Source organism: Callorhinus ursinus, unplaced genomic scaffold (genome assembly GCF_003265705.2).
Source record: "Callorhinus ursinus isolate GAN/ISIS: 27379988/994484 unplaced genomic scaffold, GSC_fseal_2.0 scaffold1, whole genome shotgun sequence".
Taxonomy (NCBI): domain Eukaryota; kingdom Metazoa; phylum Chordata; class Mammalia; order Carnivora; family Otariidae; genus Callorhinus; species Callorhinus ursinus.
This window is the reverse complement of record NW_027397063.1, coordinates 93,182,157-93,203,810: the sequence shown is the minus strand read 5'-3', so window position 1 is coordinate 93,203,810 and position 21,654 is coordinate 93,182,157. Positions and strand designations below refer to the sequence as shown.

General features: G+C 39.9%; 1 long non-coding RNA gene across 6 annotated transcripts; it reads right to left on the bottom strand.

Annotated features, from left to right (window-relative positions):
- Window positions 1–5,443: 5,443 nt before the first annotated feature.
- On the bottom strand, window positions 5,444–19,954 carry LOC112829963 (uncharacterized). 6 transcript variants are annotated; one of them, XR_012379881.1, is made up of 5 exons: window positions 19,785–19,953; window positions 17,859–19,051; window positions 17,099–17,360; window positions 9,270–9,369; window positions 5,444–5,958 (listed from the first exon to the last, which is right to left on the bottom strand). It is a non-coding gene; the product is annotated as an uncharacterized lncRNA (long non-coding RNA). The 6 variants fall into 6 exon arrangements; XR_012379880.1 differs by having other exon boundaries at window positions 17,840–19,051; window positions 19,785–19,952; XR_003209811.2 differs by having other exon boundaries at window positions 17,099–17,957; window positions 18,893–19,051; window positions 19,785–19,947.
- Between the last annotated feature and the right edge of the window lie 1,700 nt (window positions 19,955–21,654).

The window sequence follows — 21,654 nt, the reverse complement described above, 5'->3', positions numbered from 1 at the left end:
ACCTGTATCCCATGAAAAACAACTTATGTGCGGTTCCTTTTGCCTTAGTCTTACAGACTGCACTCATTTCTAGAGTTACTTAGATCAGCACCTTCAGGGTGATCAGATCCCCTTCAGTGACCTTGTTTTATATATTTGTAATGCAGTTAGAATCTCTTGTCACAGTCTGAATTCAATCCCCTGACCTAAATGTTTTTTTTTAATTTGCATACATGAAGGTTCATTATTTGTACAATGAAGTATTATGGGCTTTGACAAATTGATGTTTTGCAGCCACCATTATGGTATCATAACCGAATAGTTTTTACACTGTCCTAAAAATGCCCTGTACTTCACCAATTCATCCTGAACCCCAAACCCTTGGCAACCATTGATCATTTTACCATCTCATTAGTTTTTCCTTTTCCAGAGGGTCATATAATTGGAATCCTATAATATGTAGCCTTTCATACTGGCTTCTTTCACTTAGCAATATGCCTTTAATGTTCTTTTTGTGGCTTGCTAGCTTGTTTCTTTCTACTGCTGAATAATATCCCATGCTTTGTTTATCCAGCTATTCATTCATCTTGGTTACTTCCAGCTCTTGGTGATCATGAATAAAGCTGCAGTAAACTTCCTTGTGCAGGTTTTTGTGTGAACATGGGTATTCAAATCATTTGGATAATAACTAAGAGCATGATTGCTGATCTTGTGGTAACAGTATGTTCGGTTTTGGAAGAGGCTGCCAAATGTCTTCCATAGTGGCTGTCTATTCTGCATTCACACCAACAGTGTATAAGAGTTCTTGTTTCTCTGCATCCATATCAGCGTTTGGCATTGTCAGTTTTTTGGATTTCAGCTATACTAATAGGTGGGTAGTGGTATCTCATTGTTATTTTAACTTATAGTTCCCTGATGACAGATGTCATGAGCATCTTTTTATATGCTTATTTGCCATCTGTATATCTTCTTTGATGAAGTATCTATTCAGACCTTTGGCCCATTTTTAAACTGGGTTGTTTTCTTATTGTTGAGTTTTAAGAGTTCTTTGTATATTTTGGATACAAGTTCTTTTTATCAGATATGTATCTCCTAGTCTGTGGCTTGCCTTTAAAAATATATATGAAAATAATATATGTATATTAATTATTTATATGTAATACACGTACTTCTACATGATTAGAGATCATACTGCCTATATAATTTTTTTTAACCTTCTTTTACTTCTTAGCATTATTTTATAAGTCTTTTCTAAGCCATTAAAAGTCTTATAGGGGCGCCTGGGGGGCTCGGTTGTTAAGCATCTGCCTTCGGCTTGGGTCATGATCCCAGGGTTCTGGGATCGAGCCCCACATCGGGCTCCCTGCTCAGCGGGAAGCCTGCTTCTCCCTCTCCCACTCCCCCTGCTTGTGTTCCCTCTCTTGCTGTCTCTCTTTCTGTCAAAAAATAAATAAAATTAAAAAATAAAAATCTAAATGTAATAAACCAACACTCCACTGGTAGATTGCAGAAATAGCCCTAATTCTTCACTTTTTCTTGTGTTTCATTCCCTTTATCCTACAACCTACAACCAAATAATAAACATTTAAGACTTGGCAGGTCATATGGTCTCTGTCATAACTACTCTGCTATTGTAGCATGAATGAGCCATAGCCCATATGTAAATGAAAGGGAGAGGCTATATTCTAATAAAACTTAAAAAAAAAAGGCAGTGGGCCAGATTTTCTCTGAGGCCTGTAGTTTGCTGACCCCCGATGTAACTTTGTAGAGCCCTTTTACTCTTACCCTGGGCTTTGATGATTAGAAGGAGGTAGAAATTCTGAGCTTAGACATCTCCAGATGGCTTGGGCCTCTATCATAGCTGTGAGAACTTGCCTGGTTGCATGTTGGAAGAAGAGATACAGATCACACAGACCAGATGGCCCCAGTTGCTCTAGATGAAGGCAGCTAACCCTCAGATGTGTGAGTAAGCAGAACCTTCGAGCCAATCCCCCAACTGACTGCAGCCATATGGGCAATAAACTTGAATAACACTGTGGGTTTGTGGTCATTGTACAGCATTATTGTTGTGGCATTAGGCAATCGATAGCCTGATATACCAATATCTTATTAGCTAGTCTCTGAAGTTGAGCATTTCCAGGTTGGTTTCCATCTCCCTCCCCCCCCCCACCCTATAAGAAATCTGTTCATTTTGCTCATTATTTTCTTAGGAAGGAAATAACTGTCAGAGAGTAAGAATCTCAGGACATTACAAAATCCTTTCTAGATAGATAACTACTATGTGGTACGGTTTATGCAAGTGTCTCTTTTATTGTGTACTATTCTTGATCTTTGACATGTTCTATCTGTACATTTAATGTTTTCTAGTTTAACTCAGGTGAGGTCCAGTCCACACTGATTTAACTTCTATAGCAGTTACTATCTGTCCTACTTTGGTAGTTTTTATATGCTCCTGAGTTATTATTACTATTTTTATATGTATTTGTCGTTCTCTCTAACTAGACTGTACATTTCTTTAGGGCAATGCAAATATAGCACAATGCATAGATCCTCAAATAAGTAGGTGATGGTACTATCTGATTTATGTGAATAATTTGAAAAATGAGTAGAAATTTTTGTTGGGTATAGTTTGGCTTTAACTAATTCCTTACAAGTCTATCCATAAAATAAGAAACCAAAAGGATCTTAATGGCATTGGAGAGATGGTAAGTGGGATTTATAGGGAGAGTTGTTCATGATGTTCAAGACTTCATTTTATTTATAGAAATAGAATCTGCATCTAGTTCTAAACTTTGGTAAATTCCATGGTGAGTAATGCTAATTAGTTAACCACAGAGGTTTGATGTTGTAGTGTAACACAGACTGTTCAGCTTAACACAGTAAATTGTTGTCTTCCTCCAGGGTACTTTACTTATATAACGGCACAAATGCTATTTATAAATAACCACATGGACAGAGGACCTCTACAGAGAAGCTCTTCTCTAATCAGAAAGGAATTTATTCGGTGGTATTCCACAAGTACAAAATATGTGTTTTCTGTGTTTTCCTGTATTTATACATTTGGATCAGAATAATGTCGAGGGGCTGACTACTTGAGAAAGGCTGAGATAAATCAGTGTTCATCTGGATTCAAGAGTGACAGTGTAAAGTGCTGTACAAGTCCCCGTGGAATGTTACCAGACAGATTTCTGGGGTGGTAATAACTCTGAATGGTCTGGGATGTGGAATTCTGTCTTCAAAGAGGATCTCTAAAAAATTTGTATTTTGATTGTAGAGTTCCATTGTGGTCTTTTGTCTTTTATTTTGTGAGAATAGATAGTCTCTGATGCTAGGTAAATTTGTAAGATAGCAAAAAGTTTGTTTGGGGTGGTTCCCTCAGTCTCTTACTCTTTGCCTTCCCTAGTCACATTTGCCCTTTCTCTCTTTTCATAGGAAATACTTTGATACTAAAGGCTAAATAAAGTTATGGAGTAGAGTGTTACCCCTGACAGTATTTTCGTTTTTGTCAGGGACCAAAGGCTTAAGCAAAGGCATATTCAGATGGAGGAAATATTTGGGGAGATAGCAAGTCTTTTGTGTGTGATAGATTGAATTGTTGGTCACAATTCTTAATTTCTCTGTAGTAACATATTATAGCTTTATATTTGCCCCATCTTCATGGTGGTGGAATGTATTTCTTCGCCCCTTAACTTTGGATTTGGCTGTGTGACTTGCTTTGGCAATGGGATGTTAGCAGGTATGGTAAGAGGGTAGGATTAAAATGCTTCTGCTTATTCGCACTGGTGCTCTTGTCCTGTCATCACTGTAAGAAGAATATCCCTGGGTAGTAGTCACTGCCCTCCCCAACTTGGCTCAGAATGGAACATTTAAAGTAGTGTCATCCTAAACAGCTGATAAATCCATGAGTGTGAGAATAAGTGATTATTGTTAAGTTCTTGAGTTTTGGGTGGTTTCTTATGCAGCATTATTGGCAATAACTGATAGTCTTTGCATCTTTAAAATTTGTTTCATTAAGCAGTTAATGGATAATACTTTTTCTTATTATAGAAATAGGCAACCTCCTTTTTTCCTATTTGCAATTTTAATTAGGGTTAAAGTTCATGTGACAGTTGATGTACTCCTATAGATTCCCTTAGAGCAGCCTGACTTTCACTCCTACTTTCGCTGTTACTCTGAGTAGGCACAAAAATTATTTTGGTTTCATTCCCATATATTCTCCTTTCTGTATTATAGGTTCTAATGCTTTAGCTAGTGCTCTGGAAGGTGCCCTGGGCAGGTGGGGAAGGTTAAGATGACCTAGCTCCAGTTTTTCCTGACTCTGTGTCAGGCTGAGCAGCTTCATTTTTATGTAGATATTTGATTTTCGTGTAAGATTTTCTTAGGAAAAGTATTTTTTTAGGAAATTGAATACTGTTGCTATAAACATACTTGTACATTTGTACCATGGAATAATATTCATCAATATAAAGGAATGAACTATTGATACAACAACCTGGATGGATCTCAGGGGAATTATGCTGAGTGAAAAAAACTAATCTCAAAAGGTTACATACTGTATGGTTCTATTTAGGTAACTTTTTTGAAACAAACTTACAGAGATGAAGAACAGCTTAGTGATGGCCAGGGTTTAGGGATGGGGGTGTATGTGGAGGTTGTGTGTGGCTCTAATGGGGTAGCATGAGAGAGCCTCTTGGTGATGGAACAGTTTTTTTTTGTTTTGTTTTGTTTTTTAAGATTTTATTTATCTGAGAGAGAGAGCATGAGCCAGGGGAGGGGCAAAAGGAGAGGGAGGTAGCTCTCAAGCAAACACCATGCTGAGCGCAGAGCCTAACCTGGGGCTCTTCATGATCCTGAACTCATGGCCTGAGCTGAAATCGAGAGTTGGACACTTAACTGACTGAGCCACCCAGATGCCCCAGTGATGAAATAGTTCTTGATTGTGGTGATGATCACATGAAACTATCCAGGTGATAAAATTGTGCACACATGTGAATGCGTGCGCATGCATACACACACACACAAATGTTTGTAAAACTTATAAAATCTGAATAATAAGTTGTGTGGATTTGTGTCAGTATCAGTTTCCCAGTTTTGATCCTATAATTGCATAAGATTACCATGGTAGGAAGCTGTATGAAAAATGCACAGGATCTCCCTGTACTTTTTTTTTTTTTTTTTGGCTACTTCCTGTGAGTATATAAGTATTTCAGAATTAAAAGTTATGGATCAAAAGCAGTGCCATGTATCAGAGCTAATATTAGAGGAAAAGAAAGAATTCTTTGCTGTTATCAAGTGATTTATTTGAAAGAAATGAGTGAATATTGACATTTTATTGTGCAATTTATTCATCTTTGATAATCTGAGATGTTCCTTAGAGAAAAGTGAAAGTGACTAAAGAGTGTGTGTGTGTTTATTCAGTTCTATCTAATGGAATTTATTTAGAAGAGTCTCACAAAAGAGCCCATTTTTTTCTTAAAGATTTTATTTATTTATTTGACAGAGAGAGAGACAGTGAGAGAGGGAACACGAGCAGGGGGAGTGGGAGAGAGAGAAGCAGGCTTCCCGCGGAGCAGGGAGCCCGATGTGGGGCTGAAGGCAGACGCTCAGCGACTGAGCCACCCAGGGCCCCAGAAAAGCAGTATTTTCCAGATGGTTTGTAGTGTGTACTGACATAAAGGGGCCAGAAGTGCAAAAAAGGAAGACGGCAAGTGGGCCTGGAGTAATAAACAGAGGAGGAGCTGCAGACACTGAAGCCCTTTGTGCTGACCTGTGGCTGTGCTCAGAGGCAGGGCTGCTCTACTGAAGAGATGTCACCTAACCGAAGGGCGTTTGGTTAACCAGACCTGCCGGCCGCTTGTCTGGAATCCCCCGTTGTTGTAGCAGCACACGTGCCTGCCGGCAACTGCCACACACTGGGAGCCCCAGCCTTTCTTTTTCTTCAGCTTCTTCCGTTCCCTCCACTGCCTAACAGGAAGCCACCTGGCAAGAGAGTAGAAATACAGTTTGAGGTCTCCCAGCCCCAAGATGTTCAGAATAGCACATAGAAGGGTAGGTAAAGTGAATTTATAACCAGTAACTGGCTCTCTCTAGGAAGAACTCAGAGGCTTGAGCACCGCCATAGAGGGAGGCCTTAGTTTTCCTCCTGTCTTTTGGGCCTTGGTTTTAACACCTTTAGAACCACAGAATTGAATTGTTTATGCTCATTTTATGGCATGTTGTCCATGGAAATCATCATGCCCATTTTTCTTCTCCCTTTGTTACCCTTGTCACATATGTCTACCTTCCATACTTTTATGTAGATACATTGAAATTCTTGAAAGATATATAATGTTATTCATGGGTTAAATTTAAATAAAGGCTGTTGTACATTACTCTATTACACTCAGCCTTATGTTTTTAAAGTAGATCCATGTTGCTACATATAAATTTGGTTCACCATTTCTCATCGCATAGTATTTTTCCATATGTTTATATCACATTTTCTCTTATCTATTTTCCCGTTGATGGGCATTTAAGTTGCCTGCAACTGTTTTTCACACAATACTGCAATGAACAGCTTTATCCCTGTTTTATTATTCATCTGTTCAGAATTTCTGGGATATATACCCAGTGTGGCAGGCAGCCTTTAAAATGGTTCCCAGTGGTTCTTGCTTTCCGATATTCATGCCCTTTTTTAAATTCCTACCCTTTAATGTGGGCTGGACCAAGTGATTCTTTTCTAATGAATAAAATAGGGCAAGTGTGATGAGATGTTACTTCTGAATAGTTTACCAAAGATCTGTGACTTCTGTCTTGCTTGCCATTTCTCATTCTTCTCTGGGGGAAACAAGCTGCTATGTTGTGAATTGCCCTATGGAGAGGTCTGTGTGGTAGGGAACTTACATCTCTGGCCAACAGCTATGTGAGTAAACTTGGAAGCAGTTACTTCCCCATTTACTCTTGAGATAACTGTAACGCAGGTGACCCTTGACTGCAGTCTTTTGAGAAACCCAAACTCACAGATGTCTAGCCAAACCACATCTGGATTCCTGACCCACAGAAACTTTGAGATGATACGTGTTGGTCATTTTAAGCCTCTAAATTTTGGGGTAATTTATTACACAGCAATAAGTAACTATACATCCAGGAACAAGATTGTAGGGTTATAGAACATATGCATACTTAACTAAGTACTGCCAGATTTCTTTCCAACAGAAATACTTGAGAGCTTGTTTCCTCACATTTTCACTAGCACTTGCTAATATCCTTTATATTTTGCCAACCTGATAGGTGTAAAGTGATATTTATATTTATTTGATGTATACTGTATTTCATTTCTTTTTTTGGTCAGTGCTTATTTCTTTCCTCTTTCTTGTGTTGATTTGAAGAAATGTCTTGTGTAAATAGCCCTTGTTAGTTTCAGACATTACAAATATCTTCACTCATTTTATTATTTGTTAAATTTGCAAATGTCCTTCATTAAACAAATATTTAACTCTGATGTAGTTACGATCATAATTTATTTCTCCTTAAGGTTTGTGCTTCTCTAGATCTTGTTTAAGTAGGACCATTGATATCCATAATTTAGATTTTTTAAGTGAGTCTTTCCTCTAAAAACTCTTGGATGAATTGAAGTAGGTTTACAACTATGGAAAAAAATTCTTTTTGTTGCCCATTTCATACGAATTTCCTTTGCTACACCACTGTCAAGTACTTATTTTGCACATAATGTGGTAACTTAACTCATCCACAAATCTGAATGAAGATGAGGTGTGACCATGTAGTAAGTGACCTGATTTAGGTTGATAGGGAAACCTAGAAGTAAATTGATACATTGGTCCCCAAGTTACAGAAACTATAAGATAAACTATATTGCAAAATATAGTTTCTGCTTGCTTTTAAAACAAATGTCCACCAGATGGCACCAGTGCACACTACGTACTTATAAAATCAGATGTACTGTTTTCATGCTTCTCTTAAAATCTGTTAAAAATGTATTGACCATGTAATTAAGGAGATAATTCTGACTCCCTACAAGTTAGTCGCCAAGAAACTTTTTCTGAGTCTCCAGGTTGGTTGGGTGAGGTGTTTTCCTCTGGAGTCCTGTAGCTAATAGCATTCACCTGATTGCTCTGTAATTATGTACTGGAGTCTATTTCTTCCATTTTATTTTATTTTTTTTTTAATGATTTTATTTAGTTGGGGGGGGGGAAACGGGCAGAGGCAGAGGGTGAAGCAGACTCCCTGCTGAGCAGGGAGCCCCACCCCTATTTCTTCCACTTAGGTAGAGATTGAGACATTTTTAGCCTCAGTATGCCCTAAATAGTGAGGTTGTCATTTTTTTAGTAGTCACTAGGTTATGAGTTAAAGCCAGGTTTGGGAGAAGTGAAATCTAAAATGTAGATTTTACAATTTAAAGGTATCTTTCAATGCTTATAAATGCAAGTTTGGAGAACAAATGGAGATAAATATTTCATTGTTTTAATTTTATATATTGAATTGATAATGAAAAAAATAGTTAACATTATTTGCCTCATTCACTGGACTGATCTAGAAATCCCATTTACTTTTGGGAAATAAACATGAGAAATGTATAGACCTTGAAAAATAAATTTATGTATTAATATGTCCAAGGACCATAAAAGTGACTTCCAAGCAACAGTCTGGACTCCAAATATCAAACTTTCATACCATTTATCCCGAATGGCACTAATGAAATTCAGGCTCTGTGTCTGTGATGTCTAGGTGTCCTAGAAAAGTTTCTGTGAGCTCCCTCTTTCTTGTGTTTGAAGAGATGATATTTTTTTCTGTGTTATTGATACATTTGAGATCGAGCAGGGACTGGAGTCAGCTCCCCTCAGTCCTGACTGCAAATCCCAGATTCCTTGATAGTGGAAACACTATGCCCCTTTGAGTAGCATATCTTGTAGGAATGCGGAAGCAGTATGCTTACCAAGGGGGAGACTTGACTAGGAAGACTGGTGAAGACCAAACCAGTCTCTGCCAAGGTGGACTCCAGTGCTGACCTTTCACCAACTGTTTCCCTCATTTTAGTACGGAGTATCACACCCAGGAGTGGATTTAAACATGGTAATGAGATATGAGATGCATAAGGAAGCATGGGCTGTCCACTGTGCCTGTGCACCCAACTTTTGTATCTCTCTCCACCCCTACGTGCTTAGCCGGCACTCCTCTCCTGCCTTAGCCTCTAAAAACTTTCCCTGGCCTTTGTTTGAGGAGTCAACCTGAAGGACCCTTTCCTTTGTGCTGTCTTCCTTGTGCTTGAGCATAGGCCCCAATAAAAGTCTTGCCTGAAATTCCTGCTTGGCTCCAGTCAATTTCGATTGCTTGGAGAGCCCAACGACCCAGGATGGTAACACATTGAGAGGTCCAGCCAAGCATCAGACTTTCCTGGAAAACATATCACCTGTGGCAGGTTACTTAGTATGCTTTCTCTAGTAAATCTTCTTTTTTAAAAAATGATCAATATCAATATTTCCCAAAGTGTGATTAGTGAAACCATAGTCTTCTTAGAAGCTATTTGGGAAAGAAAAGTGTTCTGTTTTAAAGTGTTCTCATATTTTCCTCTTCATTGGTCACATTGCCATGTTCAAAGATCTGTGACTTCTGTCTTGCTTGCCATGTCTCATTCTTGAAGCCCTATACCAATGATTCTCAATAGAGTGGTACTGTCCCCTAGAGAAGGTTTTATAAATTATAAATTTGTGGGAGTGTTTTATTGTCATACTGATTGGCCTAGAGGTGATGGACACTAGCTAGCCTGCAGTGTACAGACAGTCCCACAAAAGCATGAGTTGTCTCTTGCCCTCTGGGACTTCCTCTTATCCTTGTGGCCATGTAGCTGAAAAATCTGTTTTATAATTCGGGTAGGTCCTAGCTCTGTTTTACATATAAATACAAAGTAATTGTGATTTTTCTAATAGACACTGAATGTCTTAGGAGTACAATGACCATGTAAATCCAGGGAGGATTGTATTTTGTTTGGAGCTTTGCCAAGAATTATTTACTATTTTAGAAAAGCACATCATGAGCAAACACCACTTTTTGTATTGAGTACTGATACAGCACAACTCTGTAGCCTTGTTTGTGCTGTCATATTCACCATGATTCTCTCTACAAGTGTCTCACTACTATGTCTTTTGGGTTAGTTATTCTCAAGCATTTATGTATTAAAATACATATTTTATTGCTGGTGGTCCTTTTGGAAATCATTTATGTAGGATATGTCTATGAATTTTGTTTTAGGGTAGTAGGGAGGTATTAACAAAGATAATTTGTTTACAACAAAGGCATATTGGATCTAATCGGGTTGGGGATCACTATCCTAAGTAGAGAAATCTGGAGAATTTTCTTAACCCAGCATTTGCTAAATTAACTTGATAATAAGACCTTTTTTGTGTATAACATGTTAACGTTAGGGAAAGCTATTCTAACGCAAACCCTGTCATTAATGTAACTTTTCATAGTACCTTATATTTCTCAAAATGCTTTCACATGCCTTATTACAACTTATTTTCACATTTTATGAGGTCTATAACATAGGTCTTCTCATTCTGTAGATGCAGTAGAACAGGAGAATTCAGGTGACTCACCCCAGGACACTCAAAGGTGGGTGACAGAGCCACAGACAACAGGCCTGATTCCCTGATTCATGTCCTTTTTTTGCGTCTTATGGCTCTGAAAGTTTGCCAATCCTAGCATAGTCCTCTCTCCATCCGTCCATGCCTCCGTAGGCAGGAAGTAGGCAGGAAAGAGGTGGAACTGCATCGGAGTGGCACTGGGGCAGGTGAGGCATTCCACACCAAGGGGGGGCCTGTCCAATCTGAAGCCCACCAGCTTATTTCCTGATTCCTACTTCTTGCTGCTTGCCTTTCAAGTTCATCACCTTTCTTGTATCACTAGATCAAAAGGGTGATGAAAGGAGAGAAAGTGAACTGCAGCTCACTGGTTAAAGCTAGCAGAAGGAATGTGGAATTTGTGATTCAGCATTCCTTTGTATTTGTTTTCTCATTTTCTTCTGTACTTCCCAGGGCTTCTGGTTGGTATTTGCATAACCGATGCTAGTTGAGATCACAGGCCTATAGGATGTCTGTTCTTAAAAGGAAATAATGGCAAACAGCTTTTACTGCATGTCAGGCATCATTCTAGGTACCTTATGTACATTAATTCATGTAAGCCTTACAAAAACTTTATGAAGTGGGTAATAGGATTATCTCCATTCAGATGAGGAAACTGAGGTGAAAGAGGGTTAAATCACTTATTCCAGGTTATATAACTAGTAAGTGGTGAAAAAGAGGTCAGTACTTGGCCCCAAGTCGTTCAGCTAGTAAGTGGCAGAACCAATTGGAATCTGCACAGTCTGGCATCAGAGAAAAGCTTATGGATTACCAAAGAGGATTGGACTGTGGTGTAGTCAGAACATGACAGGTAGTCTTATGGTTTTCTTTTAGGATGAGGTTTGCAAGGGGCACCTGGTTGCTCAGCTGGTAGAGCATATGACTCTTGAACTTGGGGTCATGAGTTCGAGCCCCACGTTGGGGATAGAGTTCACTTTAAAAAAATAATAAATAAATAAATTCGTAAACAGGATGACTTGTGAGAACTTTTATTGAGAATTTGTAATGAAGTTTGAGCTTTGTTTTATTTTATTTTTAAGATTTTATTTGAGAGAGGCGTGGGGGGCAGAGAGAGAAGCAGGCTCCCCACTGAGCAGGGAGCCCAATGCAGGGCTCGATCCTGGGACTCTGGGATCATGACCTGAGCCGGAGGCAGATGCTTAACCAACTGAGCCACCCGGGTACCTGAGCTTTGTTTTTAAATCTAAAAAGAGTGTCATGGTATAAGAGGTCTTACAAGAAACTCCCTACCTCTAAGTTTCTTTATTTAGGGGTCACAGTCTCTTAAATTCTATTAACATATCAAACCTCTGAGTTTTCTTTGGGTTCAACTGTTACATATATTCTTAAAAGACTAATGTATTAAACTGAGTGACAGAGAGACTTCGTCATTTTGAGCAAAACTAATGGAGTGAGACTAGAGCCTCCTGGCCAGCTACCATCTTTCTTTCCTTCCGTATTCCTTTCCTCAGCTCTTTGGCGTTGCTGTGGCTGCACTCCAAATAATATCAGCAGCAAGGTCCACGAGAAATAGATTTAAAAAGAGGAGCAGGACATTTTTATTTGATGCTTGCTGCCAAGTTTCATTAAGCTGTGTTGCTTAATGAAGCTTGGCTTTCCATTTATCCCTCTGTGATTTTGTGTAAGTTTATTACCCATCCCAACATGTGGGCCAGTGCTTCTTTTCAAGCTTGTGCTAATTGATTACAGAGACCCGAGCCAGAACTTAGACAAGACAAAGCTGCAAGTGCAACACCAGGTGGCGAAGGGGGCACATATCCGGACTTGAGATGATGGTGAACATGCTGGTGACCAGAAGGGAGGTGTGCTGTGGGCCAGTGGGCATTCCCTGACAGAGTGCCTGCTTGCTCAGGGGTGGGCATCGGGCACTTTCCATGTAATGGCAAACAGTTAAAGACTTCACTGGCATCCTTCCTGATTCCGGAATTAAGATTTTTTTTTTTAAAGATTTTATTTATTTGACAGAGATACACAGCGAGAGAGGGAACATAAGCAGGGGGAATGGGAGAGGGAGAAGCAGGCTTCCTGCTGAGCAGGGAGCCTGATGCGGGGCTCGATCCCAGGACCCTGGGATCATGACCTGAGCTGAAGGCCCACGCTTAACAACTGAACCATCCAGGCGCCCCTGAATTCAGATTTTAAAATAAGGCAATATATGGAATTTTTTACAAGTCCAAATTGTGATGAATTGTTCCTCAGGACTCCCTAAACAAGCATGTCCTATCTACCCTAAACATACACTTATCCAAATTGTGATTTCAGACAATCCTGATACAAAGATCATTTGTTTTACATTCCTCTGAACACATACAAAAGGGAGCATACAGAATAAAGGTATTATTTGTTTCAGATGCTACCACAAGACATTTTCATAAAGTATGTGGTAGGTATTAAGAAGTTAGGTGTTTTGAATGCTGAGCATAGGAATTTGTTACCAGAGAAATATCAGATGGAAAGCAACTCACAGATGAAATCTGGAAATAGCTAAGTAAAATGAGTGGATCACAGTGCTTTTCTTGGTGGCCACACGGCCAGGATTAAGAAACCATGGAATTGGAAATTCTTGGGCTTGACTCCTGATTTGCTGTGAAACAGTGGGAGGTCCAGGTAGCTTCTCTGTTAGTGTCTTACTCACCCATCTTACCAGGAATAATGAGCATTATATACAATGATGAATGGGAAAGTATCTTGAAAACTGAAACTTATGTACTATTAAAGAGGCTGTTGTTACTCATCAATTCTAGTTCATAATAGAGATAATTTAAATGAGGCTCATTTTTCCTTTGCGAATGGATTCTTTCCTCTATTATGATAATACTATTGATAATGTTTATTTATTTTAAAGATTTTATTTTTTTAAGTAACTTCTCATGGGGCTCTACACACAACATGGGGCTCAAACTACAACCTTGAGATCAAGAGTTACATGCTCCATCGAGTCAGCCAGGCACCCCCCAACTTTTTTTTTTTAAGATTTTATATTTTTAAGAAAATCATGAATGAAAGAAGAGAGATCACAACCAACACCAAAGAAATACAAACAATTATAAGAACATATTATGAGCAACTCTATGCCAGCAAATTAGATAACCTGGAAGAAATGGATGCATTCCTAGAGATGTATCAACTACCAAAACTGAACCAGGAAGAAATAGAAAACCTGAACAGACCTATAACCACTAAGGAAATTGAAACAGTCATCAAAAATCTCCCAACAAACAAAAGCCCAGGGCCAGATGGCTTCCCAGGGAAATTCTACCAAACATTTAAAGAAGAATTAATACCTATTCTTCTGAAACTGTTCCAAAAAATAGAAATGGGAGGAAAACTTCCAAACTCGTTTTATGAGGCCACCATTACCTTGATCCCCAAACCAGACAAAGACCCCATCAAAAAGGAGAATTACAGACCAATATCCTTGAAGAACATGGATGCACAAATTCTCACCAAAATACTAGCCAATAGGATCCAACAGTACATTAAAAGGATTATTCACCACGACCAAGTGGGATTTATCCCTGGGCTGCAAGGTTGGTTCAACATCCGCAAATCAATGTGATACAATACATTAACAAAAGAAAGAACAAGAACCATATGATCCTCTCAATAGATGCAGAAAAAGCATTTGACAAAGTACAGCATCCTTGATCAAAACTCTTCTGAGTATAGGGATAGAGGGTACATACCCCAATATCAAAAAAGCCATCTATGAAAAACCCACAGCAAATATTCTCAATGGGGAAAAACTGAGAGCTTTCCCCGAGGTCAGGAACGTGGCAGGAATGTCCACTATCACCACTGCTATTCAACATAGTATTAGAAGTCCTAGCCACAGCAATCAGACAACAAAAAGAAATCAAAGGCACCCAAATCGGCAAAGAAGAAGTCAAACTCTCACTGTTTACAGATGATATGATACTTTATGTGGAAAACCCAAAAGACTCCACCCCAAAACTGCTAGAACTCATACAGGAATTCAGTAAAGTGGCAGGATATAAAATCAATGCACAAAAGTCAGTGACATTCTTATACACCAACAACAAGACAGAAGGGAGAGAAATTAAGGAGTCGATCCCATTTACAGTTGCACCCAAAACCATAAGATACCTAGGAATAAATCTAAAGAGGCAAAGGATCTGTACTCAGAACTAACTATAAAATACTCATGAAAGAAATTGAGGAAGACACAAAGAAATGGACAAATGTTCCATGCTCATGGATTGGAAGAACAAATATTGTGAAGATGTCAATGCTACCTAGAGCAATCTACACATTCAATGCAATCCCTATCAAAACACCATCCACTTTTTTCAAGGAAATGGAACAAATAATCCTAAAATTTGTATGGAACCAGAAAAGACCCCGAATAGCCAGAGGAAGGTTGAAAGAGAAAAGCAAAGCTGGTGACATCACAATTCCAGACTTCAAGCTCTATTACAAAGCTGTCATCATCAAGACAGTATGGTACTGGCACAAGAACAGACACATAGATCAATGGAACAGAATAAAGAGCCCAGAAATGGACCCTCAACTCTATGGTCAACTAATCTTCGACAAAGCAGGAAAGAATGTCCAATGGCAAAAAGTCTCTTCAACAAATGGTGTTGGGAAAATTGGACAGCCATATGCAGAAGAATGAAATGGACCATTTCCTTACACCACACACAAAAATAGACTCAAAATGGTTGAAAGACCTCAATGTGAGACAGGAGTCCCTCAAAATCCTAAAGGAGAACACAGGCAGCAACCTCTTCGACCTCAGCTGCAGCAACTTCTTCCTAGAAACATCGCCAAAGGCAAGGGAAGCAAGGGCAAAAATGAACTATTGGGATTTCATCAAGATAAAAAGCTTTTGCACAGCAAAAGAAACAGTCAACAAAACCAAAATGGTGAGCATGCTGGTGACCAGCATGTGTGCCATGGGCCAGTGTTTCTTCCTAGAAACATTGCCAAAGGTAAGGAAAACAAGGGCAAAAAGGAACTATTGGGACTTCATCAAGATGAAATGTCCTTTGCTCATCAAAGGAAACAGTCAACAAAACCAAAAGACAACTGACAGAATGGGAGAAGATATTTGCAAATGACATATCAGATAAAGGGCTAGTATACAAAATCTATAAAGAACTTCTCAAACTCAACACCCAAAGAACAAATAATCCAATCAAGAAATGGGCAGAAGACATGAACAGACATTTTTCCAAAGAAGACATCCAAATGGCAGCAGACACATGAAAAAGCGCTCAACATCGCTTGGCATCAGGGAAATCCAAATCAAAACCTCAGTGAGATACCACCTCACACCAGTCAGAATGGCTAAAATTAACAAGTCAGGAAATGACAGATGTTGACGGGGTTGCAGAGAAAGGGGAACCCTCCTACACTGTTGGTGGGAATGCAAGCTGGTGCAGCCACTCTGGAAAACAGTATGGAGGTTCCTCAAAAAGTTGAAAATAGAGCTACCCTATGACCCAGCAATTGCACTACTGGGTATTTACCCCAAAGATACAAATGTAGGGATCTGAAGGGGTACGTGCACCCTGATGTTTATAGCAGCAATGTCCACAATAGCCAAACTATGGAAAGAACCAAGATGTCCATTGACAGATGAATGGATAAAGAAGATGTGTGTATATATATATATATATATACACACACACACAGTGGAATATAATGCCGCCATGAAAAGGAATGAAATCTTGCCAGTTGCAACGACATGGATGGAACTGGAGGGTATTATGCTGAGCAAAATAAGTCAATCAGAGAAGGACATGTATCATATGACCTCACTGTAATGAGGAATTCTTAATCTCAGGAAACAAACTGAGGGTTGTTGGAGTGGTGGAGGGTGGGAGGGATGGGGTGGCTGGGTGATAGACATTAGGGAGGGTATGTGCTATGGTGAGTGCTGTGAATTTTGTAAGACTGTTGAATCACAGACCAGTACCTCTGAAACAAATAATACATTATATGTTTAAAAAAAAAAAAAGGTAGCATGAGGAGAAGAATGAAGGGGGGGAAATCGGAGGGGGAGATGAACCATGAGAGACTATGGACTCTGAGAAACAAACTGAGGGTTCTAGAGGGGAGGGGGATGGGGAGAGGGGTTAGCCTAGTGGTGGGTATTAAAGAGGGCACGTACTGAATGGAGCACTGGGTGTTATATGCAAAGAATGAATCATAGAACACTACATTAAAAACTATGATGTATGCATTAACATAACAAAATAATACATTAAAAAAATATATATAAAAAAAGAAAGTAAAAATGAAATGTTTTGGAATGTAAGCCTTTGTCTGCATTCCTGATTAGTGCCTGAACATAAAGTTTCTAGAAGTAAAATTATTAAGTCAATCTTAAGATATTCATTGCTATGTAACATGTTCTCAAAACTTAAAATCCAGTCACTTAAAACAGTAACAGTCCTTCATTTGCATACAGTTTTGCCATTGGGGGCAGTTTGTCTTGGTACACGTAACGTTACCTGGCTGGGGTAGCTTGACTGGGCTGGAGGATCTAGTGCCTCTGTAAGTCTCACATGATGGACAGGTTGGGCTGGCTATTGGCTGGGGCCTTTGTTCTGCTCCAGGTGGGCTTCTCCACTGGATTCCAGAGGGAGAGGTGGAAGCTGCCAGGCCATTTATAGGCTGGACCTGAAACTGGGAGAGTCTCTTCCAGCATGCTCTCTTGGTCAGAACAGTCACAGGCCAGTTTCCAGAGGGTGGCAAAATAGACCACATCTCTTTCTGAGGGAAGTGACAAAGCATTTTTGGTCATGTTTTTGATCAATATAAGTTTTACTTACCTAACATGTCCACAGGAACCTAGGAGATAATATGATCTATTAATTATCTTCATCTTGGAGGGACCAAAGAAGATTTTAGATAACCTTATCAGAACAGAAGTGGATGAATAAAATTGTGTCTTCATCCCTTAATTTTCTCATTATCTCTAGCTATCTGGTGGGCAAGCCCCTTAACCTCTCTGAGCCTATTTTCCTAACTGCAAAATGGGGATAATAGTAGGTATACTGTGAGTCTTCGAGAAGATGTTTATGAGGGGCCTAGCATAGGCAGAGCCTAGAATGTAGTGGGCACCATCATTAACCTATTATGATCTTCCTCATGAGCCAAGAAAGACCTTACTGTCAGAATATCAGAGTCAGTTCTCTCAATGGCTTCCCAGGCCAGGATTTGGGTTGCGTGAATGCTGCTATTCAGCTCACCTCAGTGTCCATTACTCACAGGTAGGTGTTTCCATATCGTGTGTTGCCCTGTGCTGCAAATCAGGTGCAGGTTCCATATGACACACCACTCTTGTCAGGCCACGGCTGGAGCAAATATCTGTGGGATACTATGATATACTCCTTTGAGAATAACCCTTTGGGAGCTTCTCAGAGCAATCTGGTGTCCATTCTTAATACTCTCAGAGTTCCATGTTTGTATTATGACTAATAATAGTTCTTACTTGTATGGCACTTGACAGTTTCCACAGAAATTTTATGTGTTTTTTCTCACAGCTATTCACAGCTATCCTTAAAGGCCTACAGGGCAGGTCATTTTATTTCCCTTTTATGCATGAGGAAGTCAAAGCTTGGAGGGCTTATGACTTCCGAAGTTACAAACCTAGTAAGTGCCAGGCCCAGTACCAGACGGCTCCTACAGGCCCCATCCAGAATTTTCCCATTAGGTAGTATGCTGCCTAATTCTCCACCAAGGACATTTTAGCAGGTGGCTCTAGGATGAGATGTATACAATGGATATTTTTTCCCCGTCTTCCCTTAAATGGGGGAGGAGAGTGTCATAGTCAATGTGGACTCTAGAATCATTGTGTACATTTGGATCCTGGCTCCATCTCTTGTTAGTTGTGTTGTGGGAAGTTATTTTACCACTCTGTGCCTCAGTTTCTCCATATATAAAATGAGAATAATATGGGTACCTAACTCATAGGAGTATTAGAGATTTATTTATTTATCTATTTAGAAGTTTTTATTTATTTTAGAGAGAGAGTATGAGTGGGGTGGGGGGAGGGCCAGAGGGAGAGGCAGACTGCCTGCTGAGCAGAAAGCCTGACACAGGGCTCCATCCCAGGACCCAGAGATCATGACCTGAGCTGAAGACAGATGCGTATCCAACTGAGCCACCCAGGCACCCCAGGAGTATTGGAGATTTAAATGAGACCATCTACGAAAAACACTAACACAAAGCCTGGCACCCAAGTGAACATTAACTAAAGCCCCTGTTCTTACTTGGTGTGATCAGAGAAAGTGAGAGCTTACCTTCTATCCAAATGTTTGCATTGCTGGCCTTTCACTGTGCCTTGGACTTCAGGCACTGGTTTCAGGTGGGCTCTGTTGTGTGAAAGAACTCTCTTTCATAAGCATCCACACTGCACTGAGCACCCTTGGCCCCATTATCATGGTTTTTCAGATTTGGCCCTGAGTGGGTGAAACACAAGACAGGTAAGTATCGATTCTTTCCAAAAAAGTAAAAATAAAAAATAAAAAATCAGCCATAACCCCTGCTAATATTTTGGTGTATTCCTTGACAATCTTGTATAATCTTTAAGAAACTGGAATTGAAGGAGAGTAGAATATGCTACTCCCAAAAATGCCCCTTTCGCATATTGATTATTTTGAATTAAAGTTATTTCAAAGACAGCTGGTGCAAGAAGGACACTCTGATCCTCCTTTGTCCCCCTGAAAGCAGGAAATAAATCTCCCATGTGAAAGATACTCTCCCCTGTAGCAAAAGAGTAGAGGGCACTCTTATCACTAAAGATAGGGAATTTAGGGCCAAGAAGACTATATTAACAAAACTTGTTACTTCTTCACTAATTTAATACCCCAAGCCCAAACCCCTTTATTTTGTCAATTCTTTACAAAGTTATTGTTTCCTTGTCTGAAAGATATAAAAGCTGCCTGCTTTGGTCACCTCTTTGAGTCTCATATTTTTTATGGGGCTCTCATCCGTACAAAATCAAATTTGTTTTTCTCCTGTTAACTGGTCTTATGTCAATTTAGTTATTAGGCCAAAGAACCTAGAAGGGAAGAAGGAAAAAGATTTTCACCCCTGCAGTTTTGGTGCCCAATGTGGAGCTCTCCACTGGCTGCAGCAGCTCAGAGATCCTGGGACCTCTGACAGGAGCCCACAGAAGGTAAGAATTCTTACCATGTCCAGATGTCTCCCAGTTCTCTGCCTGCAAGTTCTGCTGGAAGCAGTGGTGAGAGTTCTTTTTCTAAATTTAGATTAGCAGGAGAAAATACTTGTGTGCACTAGTCCCTTGGGTAGAGCAACTCTGGTAAAGGTTTGTTATGAGTACTCTTGTTTTCTATTGATCGCTTTCCTCCCAGAGACCGTTGTTTTCTTTTGTCTCTGTCTTTTGTGTCATTTGTCATAACAAAGAAAACCACAGAGTGCAACACAGGCATGGGTCCTATAAACCTGTTGTTTGAGCCAACCTCACAGACTGGTGAGTTCACGGTTCTCAACAGACCAGCATCTATTTAGAGAAGCTTTGCTGTGAGTCCCCTGTGTAAAAACTGGATGAAGTTTTTCTTTCATCTTGTTCTATGTCTTGAGAGCTTAGCTTTGTAACTAGTGAGAATATTCTCTCAGATTTCTGCCAGCCAGAAGATGTACACACCAGCTTGCTTTTGGTGGCCAGTTGAATAGATGACGGTTCTAAAAAACAAAGTTACGAACAGCACTTTCTTTGTCTGGCTGTGCCAGTTCTTAGGGGAGTTTGTTGCAAAAGTTTCCAGCCCATAAAGGACCTTTATTGTCTCAACCTTTATTGTCTTGATGGTGCTGGAAAAGTCCCATTCAGGAGCACCTGCCTAGGTCTGTACCTGGAGGCATCTCATGTTCTCATGGGAAACTGGAGACACCATTTTCATTACACCGTTCTCACTGCCTGTGACCATGAGTCTTTGCTTTCATAGGGTAACCGGGAGTGAACTTTCTGAACTTTCTGGTGCTGCATCTTTTGTACTCTCTTTTGGGACACCATTTACGTCTTGTGTGCCATAAAAGGGTTCTTGGCTTGAGTCAATACTGAGATTAATGTAAGATCCTATTTATCAATGATGGGTCCTTTGAATTGGAAAAGCTTCTGTATTTGAAAAATATTTAAGAGAGCTCTCATTCTGAACAGTTGTCATTTTGGTACCTATGGAAAGATCAAATTAAAAAGTGGATTCAAAGGAGTATAATGGCTAGCCTTTGGGACTAACAAGATGAAAGAACAGAAATTAGACTTAGAAAAAAGTTAAAATCCACATTCAACATAAATTCCCCTTCTGAAAATCTAGCCCCATTTCCTCAGCAAATTCCCTTAGCTCCCCAAACTCTTCCTCCTTCCCCAGAAAATCCCTTAAACACCTAGCTGCCTGTTTTAACTTCCCTTTCCCTACAAGATTTACGGATGGCACTCCAGCCTAATCTCTAGGCCCAGGCTATATGGGTTACTCAGGTAAATGCTGAAAGCCAGGAAGTGTATTTAGCAGTAGCACCAGGAAGTAAATTTAGCAGACTTGTTTTGCTGTCCCTTCAAACTGCTCCTACTTTCCAGGTCTCTATAATCAGGCTCTGACAGTCTTAGGCCTTTCTCTGCAATATCGTTTGCAGATGTAATCCGGAACCCTCCAGCCCCACCTGAAGAATTCATGTCCTCTGGAAAGCAACAGATCTTTTAAACTATAAAGCCCTTTTACCTCCACTTTCAGAAGATACTACCAAATTTAGAGAGGAATTAGATTAGTGGCTAGGGGCACCTGGGTGGCTCAGTCAGTTGAGCATCAGACTCTTGGTTTTGGCTCAGGTCATGCACGATCTCAGGCTTGTGGGTTGGAGCCCCACATCTGCTCTGGCTCAGTGGGGAGACTGCTTTCCCTCTCCCTCTGCCCCTCCCCACCATCTTACACATGTGCTCACTCTCTTGCTCTCTCTCTGATATAAATAGGTAAATCTTAAAAAAAAAAAGATTAGTGGCCATTTACAACCCCACTCACAAGGACCTTGATTAGCTGCAAGGATATTC